General features: G+C 39.2%; 1 protein-coding gene across 2 annotated transcripts in view; it reads left to right on the top strand.

Annotated features, from left to right (window-relative positions):
- Positions 1-18,514, top strand: part of DTNA (dystrobrevin alpha) — a 415,842-nt gene that overhangs the window by 101,227 nt on the left and 296,101 nt on the right. The gene's annotated exons all lie outside the window — the stretch shown is intronic.

Here is an 18,514-nt window from a genome sequence, read left to right as displayed (position 1 = left end):
GTACGCATATCTCTGCTGAAATTCCCCAAATGTTACATGTGTACCTCCCATTTTTCCATTATATCTTTTTAACATATTTGGGTCATTTTTTTTCCTTTTTCATTTCCTTTTTTTGGCTGCACCACACAGTTTGTGGGATCTTAGTTCCTCAACCAGGGATCAAACCCATGCTCTGTGCAGTGGAAACATGGAATACCTAACCACTGGACTACCAGGGAATTTTCTAACATATTTAATATTTATCTGCTGAGTTCAGCATTTGGGTCATCTGTGGGTCTGTTTCAATTGCTTATTTTTAAATTTTCATTAGGGGAGTTACATTTTTCTGATTCTTTGTGTGTTCTGTATTTTTTTTAAATTATATATCAGCCTTCATGGGTAAAAGAATAGTAGTAAATAATATGCCAGTAAAGGGCTGACTCCTATTAACCATGCTGCTAATATGTATATGTGTCTGCACTGGGAGTGGCTGTACATGCCGGGGACTGAAATAATCTAGTATGTGCTAGATCTGAACCTGGGCTTTGCTACAGCCTTAAATTCAGTTCATCATTGCTTTTAGATGTACTGAAGTAAGAAATAAGGCCTTTCCTTTAGCTAGACTGAGCTTGGCAATGCCCCAGAGGTGTCTTCATACCTAGACTAACAACCAGTATTTCTGAGTGAGTGAAAGTCACTCAGTCGTGACTGACTCTTTGTGACCCCATGGACTGTACAGTCCATGGAATTCTCCAGGCCAGAATACTGGAGTGGGTAGCCATTCCCTTCTCCAGGGGTCTTCCCAGCACAGGGATCAGACCCAGGTCTCCCACATTGCAGGCAGATTCTTTACCAGCTGAGCCACAAAGGAAGCAATATTCCTAAGCTACAGGAAATCTCTCCCTCCTTTTTACTCCAGCTCCAAACTGTTCAGGCTTAGAGACATCTTTGTCCACCATGTTGCCCTGATCTCCAGCCGCGGGAGAGCGGCTGCAGTGAAGAGTGAACACCTCATGCACCTTGACAGAATCTTGGTCTGCTCTCCTGCCCTACCCTTCCCTGCCTCAACCATCAGGAACACTCAGTGAAAGCCTGCAGGAAAGAGTGGACTGTCAGATACTGCTTCTCTCTGCAGTTGGGGCACCTCAGGATTCTCATCCATGACACCAGCCCATTTTGACCTGTTAAAAGTGTGCTAACAATTGGACTGGTTGTCCTTCCATCCCCCTTGCTCCCTGTTCCCTTGTGGTGAGGGTGTTCCTCCTTCTTACCCTGTCCCAAGGAGTGACAGAAGCCATAGTATTCTTCTCTCCAAGGAAGGTTCATCTCATTTTGGAAATCAGTTTATCGAGGTTTCCTTTGGTCTTCAATTCTTTGGTGGGTTGTGTGCATGTGTGCTAAGACGCTTCAGTTATGTTCAATTCTGCAACCCCATGGACTGTAGCCTCAGGCTCCTATGTCCATGGGATTCTCCAGGCAAGACTCCTGGAGTGGGTTGCCATGTCCTCTTCCAGGGAATCTTCCTGACCAAGGAATTGAACTCGCTTCTCTTATGTCTCCTGCATTGGCAGGCAGGTCCTTTACCACTAGCCCCACCTGTTCCTTCATACCTACTGCGTTCACCTCCTCACAAACCAGCCATCCCTAAGGCTTTAAGTTGTGCCTAGCAGAAGTAGGTCCACCTTGGGAAGCAGATCTGCAAGCAGTCTCAAGGCCTCTGGGGCAGAGTCCCAACCACCCAGAACATGCTGAACGGAGAATTACTGATTCTTTTTCTAATTTGCAGTTCAGTGGGGAGAAACACAGGCAAAGGAGAACTAGAGCAGCAAGGCCCTCTGAGTTGTGAGGCTGAGGGCGGGGCCTTCCCTCCTTGCTTGGTGGGGTCCGAGGGTAATACTGATGATAACAGTATTTTGGAAACAGTTGGGAAAAGTTCACAGAGGGCCAGTATGGAAGGAAAATCGCAGATACTAAGTATGACCTTTGACTCTTTGCCCGTGGCCAACTCTTATAGCTATAGAAGTAACAGAACGTATACATTTTCCCTCCAAGAGTAGAAGGAAGTTTCAATATTGATGAAATACTCTTAGAAAAATAGGGGACAATATATCTTCTTGAAAGCTAATACTGGTTTGGCCACAAAGTTTGGTTGGATTTTTCCATAAGACGTTATGGAAAAACCTGAACGAAATTTGTGGCTAACCCAGTATCTCCAGGTTGGCATATTATAAGGAGCAGAAGTAGTGTATTAAATGAATCAAGACAAAGCTTGCCTCAAATAATGAAATATACAAACTTGAGCCACATGGGAATAGCTATGCCAACTTAAAAGGCAAATCACTATCAGATTTAATTGCCTTCTAATCAGAGGCAACCACAGAACAACTGCTGTGATAAACTTAAGGTAATTTACTTGAGGTACTGAGTTAATTGATAGTTTAGGCAGAACTTCAGTTACAAAAGAAATTTATTTTCACTTTCTAAGATGCATAGTTTTTACATGTGAAGGAATTATTTATAATTATAACATTTAATTCCACAGATATATAATGAAAGTTTTAATGTAAGGGACTACAACCAACTTCAGAATAAAAAGATAACTTTATTTTAATTATTAAGAGTTATTCTTCACTGTGTCTGTTATAGATAACTGGATACTTAGCTGGGATTTAGCCGTCATTGTAGCCCTGGATATAGTGTAGAAAAGTATGAAATACTATGTTACTTCCCAGCATACATGCACAAATGCTGAATTCATTGGAATCATTTTGGACAGAGTTGAGAGAATCTGTTTCCTTTTTAGAGCAACTCTGAAGAGTGAAGAAAAAGAATTGCAGTATATATGATGGACAGAACATGTAATTAATTCTACTCTTTCCCTCCCAACAAAATGACAGTAAACAAAAAATTCTCACTTAAAAAAAAAAAGAACAGGAGAGCATGGAATACAGAGAGCTATGGACACAGTATTTGGAAAGTAGAAAGGGAATGGCTCAGTGGTACTTGATTTGGCTGAGCTGAGATGTGGAAAGCCAGGTGCCTGCGGAGGAGATGCCAACAAGACAGAAATGGAGACTCCCTTGAATCCTGGAAAGGCTCAAAAACTAGAAGGACGAGGGTACTGAAGCTGGAGTTGATGAGTGGGGCCAAAAACAGGGCTTGGTTGAAAGTCTTCAAAGGAGTAGTGGACTTCCAAATCACTGCCTCCATCCTTTGCAGCCTGGCAACTCCCTATCCCTCATTTTGCAGGAGACATGTGGGAGGGGACGGGCGTTATTCTCTGGACTGACTTAACTAGAGAGGCTGCAGACACAGCAGTATTGGAAACAGCGGTCAGTGGGGGCAAGGTGGGACACTGAAATCTGTCAGAGTAAATGGAAATCTGCATGCAGAATAGCAATAAATTTGCCTCAATTTCACGCCTTCTTTTAGGGGGAAAAAGTTATTTTATTATTTATTTGGCTGGATTGGGTCCTAGTTGCTGCACGTAGGATTTTTCGTTGTGGCACACAGGCTTAGTTGCCCTGCAGCATGTGGGATCTTAGTTCCCTGACCAGGGATCGAATCTGTGTCCCCTGCAATGGAAGGCAGACTCTTAACCACTGGACTACCAGAGAAGGCCCATTTTTCACCCAGCTTTGTTTCCAGGACACTGGCAACTGAGTTTATCCCTCCTAAATAGGACATTGGAGGGAGACTTCTCTAGAGTGAGTACCCATGGGCTTGTGGGAAATCTAGTTACCCTTGAGGATGTTTCAGTGAAGGCTCAGCTTGGTCTGATCACTTTATGATAAAGTCCTGGTGCCTGTAACACATGGCTTGGCAGATAGCAAAGGAATATCAGCTGTGGCAGCATGTCTCTTAACATAAAAGAGACCAAAATAAACAAACAAGAAATTGAAGGAAACAAGGATTGCAGGGAAGAGGTGAAAGCTTTTTTAAAAAGCCTGAAATGTAGGCTATCAGCGGATTTCTCAGCAGAAGCCACAGACCAGGAGAGAGTGGAATGACATTCTCAAAATACTGAAAGATAAAAACTGTCACCCAGCAAAACTCTATCCAGAAGTTACCTTTCCTATGTGAATTAGAAATAAAGGCTTTCCCAGACAGAAAAAAGTTGACAGAATTTAACACTAGACCTGCCTTACAAGAAAATTCAAAAGGAGCTCTTCTTCAATGAACACCAGAGAAGTACATTTTTCCAGAGAGGACACCCAAACGGTCATCAGGCATGTGAAAAGATGCTCAACATCACTAATTATGATGGGAATGCAAATTCAAACCACAATGAGCCATCACCTCACACCTGTTAGAAGGTGTGTTAGAAGGCAAGAGACAACGGGTGCTGGTGAGGATGTGGTGAAAAGGGAACCCCACACAGCATGGGTGGGGACATAAACTGGTCCAACCACTATGGAAAACAATATGGAGTTTTCCTCCCAAATTAAAACTAGATCTACCATAGGATCCAGCAATTTCACTCCTGGGAACAAAAACAGGATTTTTGAGAAGATACCCACGCTCCCGTGTTTAACACGTTATTCACAATAGCCAACATATGGAAACCCACCCAAACTGATTAACAACAGATGCATGGGTAAAAGGATATGGCACATATATAGGGTGGAATATTATACAGCCATAAAAAAGGAGGGCATTCTGCCATCTGTGACACCACGGGTGGACCCTGAAGTCATTAAGCTAAGTGAGATAAGTCATACACAGAAAGCAAGTCCTCTATGATATCACTTACATAGGGAATTTAAAAAGTCAAGGGGGATTCCTAGGTGGTTCAGTGCTTAGAACTCAGACCTTTCACTGTGGTTGGCCTGCGTTCAACCCCAGGTCAGAGAACTAATATCCTGCAAGCCACACCCTAAAAAACCCTAAAAAAACACCCCATAAAAACAACAAAACAAATACCCACCCCCAAATAAAAAAGTCAAACCTATAGAAAATAGAGAGTAAAACTGTGGTTACAGTGGCTGACGGAGGGGTGGGGTGGGTAAGACAGACGGAGCTAAGGGTAAACACTTGTAAGAAGCAGTAAATAAGCCATAGCTATCTAATGCACAGCCATACAATGAACACAGATGGAAACACTATAGTATAATTATGCAATGTGATAAACACAACGTTTATATACAACAGTACATAAGCGTATTAAAGTAACAGCTATACACCTTAAATCTGCACAATGTTACAGGTGAAATCTGGGCATCCCAGGCAGCTCAGGGGTGGGGAGTCTGCCTGCCGATACAGGGGACGGGGGCTCCAGCCCTGGGTCGGGGGGATCCCCCTGGGGAGGGAAGTGGCGGCCCGCTCTGGGATTCTTGACTGGGAAGTCCCATGGACAGGGGGGCCTGGAGGGCTACAGTTCATGGGGTCCCAAAGAATCGGACACGACTTAGCAACTGGCCAACAACATGTGAAATTTATTCAGTTTTTTTAAAATGACATGACAGTGAGCATGCCTAGCGTGCCCGATTTTAAGACTTGAACCAGATCACCAGCCCAGGCTGGATGCATGAGACAAGTGCTCGGGCCTGGTGCACTGGGAAGACCCACAGGGATCGGGTAGAGAGGGAGGTGGGAGGGGGGATCGGGATGGGGAATACATGTAAATCCATGGCTGATTCATGTCCATGTATGACAAAAACCACTACAATACTGTAAAGTAATTAGCCTCCAACTAATAAAAATAAATGAAAAAATTAAAAAAAAAAAGCCTGAAATGTATGTACTCCCTGATATTAGAAAAGAAATTGTCCATGAAATAAAATGTGGTGTTATGAAAAACAATTAGAGCTAAATAGAATCCTTAGGAATTAAGCATATGTTAGTAGAAATAGAATATTCAGCAGAAGAGAGATGAGTAGTTATTCCACAGAAGAGGTGGTAGAAAGATGCATACATGAGAAAAGATAGTAAATTTAGGGGATCCGTCTAAGGGGGTCCAACATCCAATGAAAATAAATTTAGTTTCAAAATAAAAGAGCAGAGGAAATAGAGCTCAGAAAGTGGTTACAACTAAAATAAAAATATTTGCCCAGAATTGGAGGAGATGAATAAAAGTGCCTTAAGTTTCAAACACAATCAATGAGGGGGTGGTGGAATGGGGCAGGGGGGTCCCACACCAATTATATGGTGTGGATATTAGAACATCAGAGATAAAGAGGAAACAATATTTGGACGAAGGAACAGAATGACTTCTAATTAACAGCACTAGGAACTACAAGACAGTGAAGACATTCCTTGAAATTTCTGAGTGAAAAGTATTTCTAAACAATGAATTCTGTAGTCAAGCTAATGATTAATGGAAGAAGAGAATTAAGGATATTTTCATGCATTCAAGTTTTCCAAAACTATATTTGTCCTGGGCATCTTTCTCTGGAAGCTGCTAGAAATTGTGCTTCTCCAACCCCTGACCATGGGGCAGTTCATCAAGAAGGAGAGAACAAAGAATCTAGCAAAAGAGTCAAAACCCAAGAGAAGCAAAAGCCAGTCCCACCATGACAGTACAGAAGCTAATGTTACAAAAAGAACCCCTGGTGTGAAGTTGGGCAGGGAGAGGATATGCAGAAAAGACAGTTGATGTATTTGTTGGTATTCCCTGTATTTGTTGGACTTTCCTGGTGGCTCAGATGGTAAAGCGTCAGCCTACAATGAGGTAGACCTGGGTTTAATCCCTGGGTTGGGAAGATCTCCTAGACAAGGAAATGGCTACCCACTCCAGTATTCTTGCCTGGAAAATTCCATGGACGGAGGAGACTGGTGGGCTACAGTCCATGGGGTCTCTAATAGTCGGACACGACTGAGCAACTTCACTTCACTTCACTTTGTTGGTATTAAGAGAAATGTTACGTGTCTATTGGAGAGTCTAAAAAAAAAATAATGATGGGCAGGTAGAAGATTAAGCAAACAAAAATATGACACAAATACCAATGTCAGAAAAAATAAAAATGTGTAAAATAAAGGAAATGGGCTCTTAGATCCCATGTGGTTTACATGTGAACAATGAATGTGTGTGCATGCATGCTAACTTGCTTCAAGTCATACCTGACTCTTTACAATCCTATGGACTGTAGTCTGCCAGGCTCCTCTGTCCATGGGATTCTCCACGCAAGAATACTGGAGTGGGTTGCCATGTCCTTCTCCAGGAGCCAAAATAATGTAATCACTGAAATTTTTGTGTAATAAAGTTGGGAGAATTAAGGAAAGGTGTGTGTGTGTGTGTGTGTGTGTGTGTGTGTAAAGGAGGGAGAGAGAGGTTGTGATCACACATGCTGAAGGCAGTGTGTTTAAGAACTAAATCCTTATCTTCTGTAATAGGAGGATGATGAATAATGTCAACATTTGAAAAAAAAAGTTTTAAAGGGTATATGAGAGCATCATTTAGGAATATAAAGGAATTGTCATAACTAACAGTTACAAATTAAAGATGATTGTCCCTGGGATTCAAGGGCGAGGAGGGGTGGAATTGGGATGGCACATTCTTTTAAGAATGTCATTCTATATGGCTTTTAAAAAATATGTGCATACTTTTTTAATGTGTTAAAGTTACACTTTTAAATAAAATGAATATGCTCTAGTACTCAGCGATTTTAGGTTGTGTTTCCAAGATGCCTGCAGGAGAAACTGTTTCTGGAAGAAATAGCAGGGTGAGTGGGACCCCAGGTCCCACCTTAGTTTCAGCTGAAGGAGCTATGCTTTGTCACTGTTAAGTTTCAGTGAACTATTTCCTTTAAACAAAGGGTTCCCTATTGAAACAACCCCAACCCAACAAGAAAGTTTGAAAAGCACTGATGAGCCACATACTCATCTGGAGAAAAACTGCTCCCAAATAAATAGAGTAAATCTCCTGTGTATGAAGGAGTTGTGTTTCAAGAGTGCATTCATAAGTCCAATTTGTTTGTAAGTCCAACAAAGTTAGCTTGGGTACCCAACTAACACAATTGGTGATATAGTACTGTCCTGTAATAGGTTTACAAAACTCTTCACACAATACATAAAAAACAAAAAATAAAACATTTTAAATTTTATAGTTAAGCACCTTGAAAATTACAGTAGTACAGTACAGCAGCTGACATACCAGGACATATTTGCATCTTTGAAAATCCCCCTCATACAAACTTGAAGGTTCATATGTAGGGGACTTACTGAAAGTCAAATATAATAATCACCGGACTCCGTGCAGCTTGTCTATAATCTTTTGTGATGTATAATAGAATTTTCCTACTTCCAATTCTTGATAAATCTCTAGAAGCTTTGAGTGGAACCAATATGAATTGTACATGTGATTATGAAAATGTACACTGATTTGAAGTGATGACATTAATTACATTTTCATTTTGCTCCCAAACCAAATGGTACCCTCACTTCTTGAAAGGCATCAGGTATGCTCATGCCACCAGAGCTCAAATAGTGGTATAATAAGGTATATCTGTCTGTCCCTAGGATGAGGTTGGATATTCTAATTTTGCCTAGTGATTATGATATATTTATGATTATGCTCTAACTAGGGTTGCTTTTGGTCCCTCAAAGGAAAAATACCCCTACCCGAGCTTAAAGGGAAAGGTACAAGTAAAATCTCTACTTTTGAAAATGAAGATAAATGTATATCTTTTGTAAATCTGGAGTGTTGATTTTTTCTGGGCTATAGAGCTTCACCAAAACAAACAAAAAAAAGATACTTAACGAGTTTGATTTGGGGAAAGATCAAATGCTGAAATAGATTCTCCTGAGAAAGTTACTCCCTCATCCACCAGTGTCTATTTCTCTCTTCCCCTCCCACCACTTGCACACAACTTGAAGTGTTGTACCTCTTTTGTGGGCTTCCATTATTTCTCAGTCTAATATAACTGAGAACTTTTTTGAAAAATAACTATATATAATTTTTATAAAGTTTATATAAATAGAATATAAAATATACTTATTCATTTAATGTATTTTATACATTCTTATGTCTCATTTTATGTTGACAACACTCTTGGAAATTTGTATAATCATTCACTTTGTAGAGATGAGGAAATAGTGGCTGTTGAAATTTGATCTGTCCCAGGTTGCATGGTTAGCAGAGAGAAATGCAAAAAAAAAAAAATCTATATTTTCTAATTACCATTCGTTCTACTTGGGCCAAACACCTCTTAATTAACAGAAAGACTAATCTTTATCAAAAGCATACACATAACATAAAAATTTCCAGATTACACATACAGAATGACCAATGAATCCTGATTTGCCTGGTATTTTCCTCATTTAGTTCTATTCACACTGGGATGGTTGGTCGCTTTACATGTAGTGCTCAACCTAAGAGGCTGTAATAGCTACTTTTTATGGCAACTAAGAGAGATATAAGAAACGAAATGCAAGTAGAGAAAAATCATCAAAATATTTATTTAGACAAGGGTGAAGATGATTTCTGACCCATATCAAAGAAAATCAATTTTAGTAACTACGGCAGTACCACAAAACAAGTACCACAACTTTTCAAAAACTTTCATGTAAGTAAATTTATCTGTAGCTTCAAGATCCCTGTCAATATCCAAAAGACACACAAATATGACACTGCCAAATCTTGAAAAATAAAATGTTCCATAGGAAGAAATCACATTTTAAACACAGCAGTATGTCCATGTCCATCACAAACTCCCTAACTGTCCCTTTCCCCTTCCTTTCCCCCTGGCAACCATAAGTTCAGTTCTCTAAGTCTGTGAGTCTGTTTCTATTTTGTGAGTAAGTTCATGTGTATCATTTGTTTTTAGATTCCACATGTAAGGGATGTCATACGATATTTTTCCTTTTCTGTCTGATTTACTTGACTCAGCCTGACACTCTCTAGGTCTACCTATGTTGTTGCAAATGTCATTATTTCATTCTTTTAAGTGGCTGAATAATATTCCATTGTATATATGTACCACATCTTTATCCATACCTCTGTCAATAGACATTGCTTCCATGTCTTGGCTATTGTAAACAGTGCTGCAGTGAACATTGGGAGGTATGTATCCTTTTGGATCTTGTTTTTTCTCCAAATATATGCCCAGGAGTGGGATTACAGTGTCATATGGTAGCTCTATTTTGTTTTTTAAGGAACCTCCATACTGTTCTCCATAGTGACTGTACCAGTTTACATTCCCACCAACAATAGAGAAGGGTTCCTTTCTCTCCACACCCTCTCCAGCATTTACTATTTCTGGATTTTCTGATGATAGTCATTCTTGCGGGTGTCAGGTGATATCTCATTGTGATTTTGATTTGCATTGCTCTAATAATTAGCAATATTGAACATCTTTTCATGTGTCTCTTGGCCACCTGTATGTCTTCTTTGGAGAAATCTCTGTTTAGGTCTTCTACCCATCTGTTTATTAGTTTATTTGTCCTGATGCTGTTAAGTGTAATGAACTATTTGTAAATTTTGGAGACTAATCCTTTGTCAGTCTCATCATTTGCATATATTTTCTCCTAGTCTGTGGGTTGTCTTTTGTTTTATTTCCTTTGCTGTGCAAAAGCTTTTGAGTTTTAGTAGGTCCCATGTGTTTGTTTTTGCTTTCATTTCCATTATTCTGGGAAATGGATTGAAAAAGATATTGCTGTAGTTTATGTCAGAGAGTATTTGGCCTGTGTTTTCCTCTAGGGGGTTTATACTGTTTGGTCTTATATTTAGGTCTTTAATCCATTTGGAGCTTATTGCTTACTTTTGTGTATAGTGTTAAAGAATGATCTAATTTCACTTTTTTACATATAGCTGTCCAGTTTTCCCGGCACCATTTGTTGAAAAAATTGTCTTTCCCATATTCTGTAGTCTTGCCTCCTCTGTCATAGATTAATTGACCATAAGTGAATGGGTTTATTTCTGAGTTTTCTGTCCTGTTCCACTGATCTATATTTCTGTATTTGTGCCTGTACCATGCTGTTTTGATGATTGTAGCTTTGTAGTATAGTGTGAAGTCTGGGAGCATGATTCCTCCAGCTCTGTTTTTCTTTCCCAAGATTTCTTTGACTATTCTAGGTCTTTTGTGTCTCCATACAAATTTTTATATTTTTAGTTCTGGTTCTGTGAAAAATGCCAGTTTTAATTTGATAGAGATGGCATTGAATCTTTACATTTCCTTGGGTTTTACAGTTATTTTGACAATATTGATTTTTTCCAATCCGTGAACACGATATGTATATCTTTCCATCTGTTTGTATCTTTTTTTATTTGTTTCATCAGCATCTTATAATTTTCTGAGTACAGGTCTTTTGTTTCCTTAGGTAGGTTTTTTCCTAGGTATTTTATTCTTTTAGATGCAGTGGCAATGGAATTGTTCCTTGAATTTCTGTTTCTGATCTTTTCTTGTTAGTGCATAGAAATGTAACAGATTTCTGTGTATTAATTTTGTAGCTGCAACTTTACTGAATTCATTTGTGAATTTTAGTAGTTTTCTGGTAGCATCTTTATGATCTTGTATGTGTAGTATCATGTCATCTGCAAACAGTGACAGTTTAAATTCTTCTTTTCCAATTTGGATTTCCCTTACTTCTTTTTCATCTCTTAATTGCTGTATCCTGGACTTCCAAAACCATGTTTAATAGTGGTGAGAGTGGACATCCTTATCTTGTTCTGGATCTTAGAGGAAATGCTTCAGCTTTTCACCATTGAGTATGATGTTACCTGTATGTTTGTCCTATAAGGCCTTTATTATGTTGGGGTGCAGTCCCTCTTATGCCCACTTTCTGGAGAGTTTTTATCATAAATGGGTACTGAATTTTGTCAAAAGCTTTTTCTGCATCTATTGACATGATCATATTGATTTTTGTTCTTCAGTTTGTTGATGTGGCATATTATATTGATTGATTTGTGGATATTGAAAAATCCTTGCATCCCCAAGATGAATTCCACTTGATCATGGTGTATAATCTTTTTAATGTAATATTGGATATACATTGCTAGTATTTGGTTGAGGATTTTTGCACCTACGTTTATCAGTGATATTGACCTGTGGTTTTCTTTTTCTGTGTGTTATCTTTGCCTGATTTTGGTGTCAGGGTGATGATGGCCTCACAGAATGAGTTTGGAAGTTTTCTTTCCTCTGCAATTTTTTGAATAGTTTCAGAAGGATAGAAATGTTAACTCTTCCCCAAATGTTTGATAGAATTCGCCTGTGAAGCCATCAGGTCCTGGACTATTGTTTGTTGGGAGTTTGGATAATCAACAAGGACCTACTGTATAGCACTTGGCACTCTGCTGAATGTTGTGTGATAGCCTGGATGGGAGGGTAGTTTGAGGGAGAGTGGATACATGTATACACATGGCTGAGTCCCTTCACTGTTTACCTGAAACTGTCACAACATTGCTAATCAGTTATACCCCAATAAAAATTAAAAAGTTTTAAAAAATAAAATGACAAGTGAAATGAGAAAAAAAGAAGAAATCACAAAACAAACAGCCAGATATCCTAGGATCAGATATCCTAATCTCCCCTTTAGATCTGCTGTCTTCAAAGACTACCACATCCAAAGGTGCCATTCCCCAGTCTGGTGAGCAATCTGGTCCCTGTTTCTCTGGTGTGCCAGATGCTATTCCCCTGTCCCTTCCCTGTTCTCATTGGCTCCTTTAAGGTCACTTTTTTTCTTGAGTATTTCTCTCCATCTCCTTTCTTCATATCAATATAAGCCCCTTTAAGCTTCTTCATTTGTGTCTCTTTCCACATTGGAGAGCCTCCCCAATTCCCTCACACCCCCCAACCCCAAATTCCCAACCCACAAGAGATCCTGAGAAGAGAAATATAGTAAGTTCCCTATGTACAAAAGAATTCCATTTCAGAAGCATAATTTTAAGTCCAGTTCATTCATAAGTGAAACATAGTTTGCCTAGGTACCCAACTAACACAACTGGCTATATAGTACTGTACTATAATAGGTTTATAATACTTTTCACACAGATAATACATTAAAAAAACAAACAGAAAATAAAGAAAACATTTTTAATCTTAACAGAACAGTACTTTGAAAGGTATAGTACAACAGCTGGAATATAGGGGCTGGCATCAGTGAAAAAGGCAAGAAGAGTTATGGACTGGAGGAGGGAGAGGAAGTGAAAGATGGCAGAACTGAAGGATCATGAGCATTAGGAAATGGAGGGCAAGCTGCACGTGACAATGTACGCCAGACATGTAAACTAACTTACATGATTGGATATGCAAACATAGGTTCACATCTTTGAAAGTTCATAACTTGAGTTTGTATGAAGGGGACTTAACGTAGAGATGCCTCTCCAAAGACGAAGAGGAGACAGAGAATGAGGAAGGACTGCAGTTATTTTTATTTGAATATTGTGTGTGTGTGTGTGTATACCCATAAATCGTTTTGATAGGATTCCTTCTGGTCTTTATCTTTCTTTCCTGGGCCCACAAATAATCTAATATAGTTGATATATGATGGTGCATGTATGTTTAGATGCTATAATTTTTAACCTAAGTATTAACCCATGTCTTTCTGTTGTCATCAAACAATCATTGTCTCCAGTTTTTCTCCACCAAATATGATATTATAATTAGTAAATTTATACATATGGTGCTTTCCATAATTATGGCTATTTTCATACGATAGGCATTCAAAAATCAATGTCCATGGCATCCAATTTTGAAGTTGATTGGCATTTAATAAGATTATACAGAGCAAGCTGCTGCTTTGAAACCCTTCCATATCTGTTGTTAGAGCCCATCTATGTATAGTTTTTTTACTTTTTTTTCTTGGGCAGTGTCTATTTTAACTACTTTTCAACAACTACTACTTGGGTTTATTATTTTTTTCTGCAGGGAAAAAAAACATGATTTATTCCCTCCCTCACAAAAAACAAACTCACCTTTTTAACATTTATTTTAATTGGAGGATAATTGTCTTACAGTGTGTTGGTTTCTGCTGTTCAACAACATGAATTGGCTATAAGTATATGTGTGTCCCCTCCTTCTTGAGCCTCCCTCCCACCCATACCCCATCCTGCCCTTCCAGGTTATCACAGACAAACTCACTTTTGCATAAAGAATGTCTTAATCCATTCAGGCCACTGTAACAATATACCATGGATTGAGTGGCTTATAAACAACTGAAATAAACAATAGAAATTTATTTCTCACAGTGTGAAGGCTGGAAGTCCAAAATCAAGATGCCAACAGATTTGGTGTTTGATGAGGGCCTGCTTCCTGGCTCATTGAAGGCCATCTCTTCGCTGTGTTGTTTCTGGTGGAAGAGATGAAGAAGCTCTCTGGAGTCTCATTTATAAGGGCACTAATCCCATTCATGAGGATTCCACCCTTGTGACCTAAGCACCTCCCAAAGGCCCCTAATAACTATAACCATCACATGAGAGGTTAGGTTTCAACATACATATTTTGGGGGACGAAAATATTTGGCCTATAGCAAATAGTGTGTAATTTTTTAAATAATAATATATAAAAGACAAAATCATTCTGACTGGCGTGTAATGGTACCTCATTGAGGTTTTGATTTGCATTTCTCTGATAATGAGTGATGTTGAGCATCTTTTCATGTGTTTGTTAGCCATCTGTGTGTCTTCTTTGGAGAAATGTCTGTTTAGATCTTTGGCCCATTTTTTGATTGGGTCATTTACTTTTCTGGAATTGAGCTTCAGGAGTTGCTTGTATATTTTTGAGATTAATCCTTTGTCTGTTTCTTCATTTGCTATTATTTTCTCCCAATCTGAGGGCTGTCTTTTCACCTTGCTTATAGTTTCCTTTGTAGTGCAAAAGCTTTTAAGTTTCATTAGGTCCCATTTGTTTATTTTTGCTTTCATTTCCAATATTCTGGAAGGTGGGTAATAGAGGATCTTGCTGTGATTTATGTCAGAGAGTGTTTTGCCTATGTTCTCCTCTAGGAGTTTTGTAGTTTCTGGTCTTACATTTAGATCTTTAATCCATTTTGAGTTTATTTTTGTGTATGGTGTTAGAAAGTGTTCTAGTTTCATTCTTTTACAAGTGTTTGACCAGTTTTCCCAGCACCACTTGTTAAAGAGGTTGTCTTTTTTCCATTGTATATTCTTGCCTCCTAAATGCTGGAGAGGGTGTGGAGAAAAGGGAACCCTCTTACACTGTTGGTGGGAATGCAAACTAGTACAGCCACTATGGAGAACAGTGTGGAGATTCCTTAAAAAACTGGAAATAGAACTGCCATGTGACCCAGCAATCCCACTCCTGGGCATACACACCAAGGAAACCAGATCTGAAAGAGACACATGTACCCCAGTGTTCATCGCAGCACTGTTTATAATAGCCAGGACATGGAAGCAACCTAGATGCCCATCAGTAGACAAATGGATAAGAAAGCTGTGGTACATATACACAATGGAATATTACTCAGCCATTAAAAAGAATACATTTGAATCAGTTCTAATGAGATGGATGAAACTGGAGCCCATTATACAGAGTGAAGTAAGCCAGAAAGATAAACACCAATACAGTATACTAACGCATATATATGGAATTTAGAAAGATGGTAACGATAATGCTACATGCAAGACAGAAAAAGAGACACAGATGTATAGAACAGACTTTTGGACTCTATGGGAAAAGGCGAGGGTGGGATGATCTGAGAGAACAGCATCGAAACATGTATGTTATCAAGGGTGAAACAGATCGCCAGTCCAGGTTGGATGCATGAGACAAGTGCTCGGGGCTGGTGCACTGGGATGACCCAGAGGGATGGGATGGGGAGGGAGGTGTGAGGGGGGTTCAGGATGGGGAACATGTGTAAATCCATGGCTGATTCATGTCAATGTGTGGCAAAAACCACTACAATATTGTAAAGTAATTAGCCCCCAACTAATAAACATAAATGGAAAAAAAAAAAAAGACAAAATCATCCACAAAACTATCATCATGAGAATACAGTCTTTGTCAGCTTAAGCCTGGTGTCTTAAGGCTGCTAGAGAGGAAAAAGCAAAGGGACCATTTGCTTTTCATTGTCTGATTTTTCACACACAGATGCTTCACAGATCAGCTAAGACCTGTCTAAACACCTTGTTCACCCTGCAAGGAGACTGCTACCAGCCTTTGCCATACACAGAACTGAGCTAAGACAGTCTATTTCTGGAGAATGGAGCAGATTAACTGCTTGTTCATGATAAATCAAGGGTATTTGATTTGCTTGTTATATGCCCAGTTTTCTTTGGAAGCAAGCCCTGGAAGCTATTTTTCTGATCAAATCCTAACTCTCTTGTTAGTGCTTATGAAAGAGAAAAATAACATTTACTCATGATAAAGACTGAGTTCTAGCCATTATAAATCTTATCAACTGCCTTGTGAAGGTTAACGGGGGAAAAAGGAAGAAAAAAAAATTCCTGTGTGTTCATTCAGCCTTGGGTTTGAACTCCGGCTACCACTACTGTTGCAAACGTTCTGGAATTTCTGTCATTGAAACAGATGAAAATATAAAAAGACATAAAGTTGGAACCTAAGGAGATATTTGATTGATGCATGTTATACTATAAGGAATAGTCAGGAAGAATTCAGTAAATAAAACTTGTTATAGTTTACTAGTTAATATGAAATATTAGAAGTCCATAAAACTTTATTTTCTTTTATTTCTCTTTAGAAGCCAACAAGATCAATAGAAATAAACTTAGCAGAATTTGCCATGTTGATATTTAGAGTCATTTACTCACACAGATCCAAAATGTATAATAATCTTTTTTTTTCTTTACTTCAATAAAGGTGAAAAGTTAAAGTGTTAGTTGCTCAGTCCTGACTCTTTGTGACTCCATGGACTGTAGCTCACCAGGCTCCCCTGTTTATGGAATTCTCCAGACAAGAATACTGGAGTGGGTAGTCATTTCCTTCTCCAAGGGATCTTCTCAACCCAGGGATTGAACCTGGGTCTCCTGCACTGCAGGCAGATTCTGTATCCTCTGAGCCACCAAAGAAGCCCTCAGTAAAGGTACTCAGTGCTTGGTATACCTTCCATATAATCTTTGGTTAATGGCTAGAAAAGAGATATAATTTTCCCTGCGAGTCATCAAATTAAATGCAAACATACTCATCTAAAATGTGAGCCTACCTAAACTGTGTTCCTTAGGTTAAAATATACACCTTTACACCAGCAATTATTTGCTTGCTTCAACAAATGTTTCTTGAGTTTCATTGGTGCTGGTGTTCACTGGAAGGTCCAGCATGAGTGAGTAGTGTGGCCGATGTGAACCAGATGGCCTGCCGCCAGCTCTGTCCACTCTTCTTAGTTCACATGTGTTTTGACACCATCCATTAGCCTTGGGGAGGAGCATTTTGATAGAGGGAAGAAAAATCACAAAGACAGGGATGTGTGCTCTCTAGGTGACTGGTTATTTCTATTTATTTCTAAAGTCATTCAGATGTCCTTATCTATCCACAATATACAGAGCCTGAAACATCTCTTAGTTAATCAGCTTGGGAATAAGCATAAGGAAAGTTTGTTCCTCCTCTCCCTCCTTCTTTTAATCTTTTTTTCTAAAGGACATCTAGTAATGGGATAAGGAGTGAGCAGGTTGGTAGCAGGCCAACCTAGATGGGGCATGAGAATATACAGAAATAAATTAGTAATATGATGCTAGTTCATCAGGTGTTCACTCACAGTTCCCTAAAATGGGCTTCTTCAGATGTGGTACAAGATCACCGAGAACAAAACATTTAAAAGCAACCTCAAACAAAGAGAAAGCTTTCTCTTTGGAGTCAGCCTCCTGCCGTTGGGTATTTTCGAGACGTCTGTAAAGTTGCAGGGAGCAGCTGCGACCACACCACCACCCTGAGCTCCGCCAGCTGACAGTAGCCTAGAGTTGGCAGCAGCAGCCAGATGAGATCTGGAAACCCCAAGACGCCGGGGGTTGTGGTTTGTCTGATTGCTGCAATTATTAACATAAATCCTCTATCAGACCTTTCAAGAAGTTGGCTGGTCCATAACATGGCATGTAATACACTCACTGTTGTGAACAGGGTGAGGTAAAATGTTTTCAGCACAGCAGATTTTTTGACCCCAGTGACCACAAATAAATATGAAACACAATTTTAGGAGTCGTGATTTGAATTACTATTTGAATTACTATTACTCCACAATAGTAATTCTTGTCAGTTCCCGTATGAGAAAATGTGTTTTTCCCATCATTTCCATTCACTCAGTTTTTCTTTGTTCAGACATGTGTGTGTGACTATGAGGTGTGGGGGTGTATTGTACATGGCCACACACACACACACACACACACACACTTTTTTTTTTTTCCCCAGTCTTCATCAAAGTTTACAAGACAGTTTTGGACAAGAAGACTTGATGCGGAGATAGAAACATTTCTTGCACCCACTTCTGCTGTTTGCAATACAAAATATAGGACAGTTAAAAGCAGTTTTTTGTTTTTTTTTTTTTCACGTTTCCTATGAGCAAGGTTTTATCTCACAGAGAATCCACAGACCTCATAGTTGCCTTTCAGAATATTAGAGGCGGCATGACCATTTCTTCCTGTAACAAGTTCCAACGCATTTACTAATAAGGAAATTCAGCTTTTAACAAAAGA

The sequence above is a fragment of the Cervus elaphus genome, chromosome 27, assembly GCF_910594005.1.
Source record: "Cervus elaphus chromosome 27, mCerEla1.1, whole genome shotgun sequence".
Classification (NCBI taxonomy): Eukaryota; Metazoa; Chordata; class Mammalia; order Artiodactyla; family Cervidae; genus Cervus; species Cervus elaphus.
Note: the sequence above shows the minus strand (reverse complement) of the source record. Positions and strands in the feature narration are given on the sequence as shown.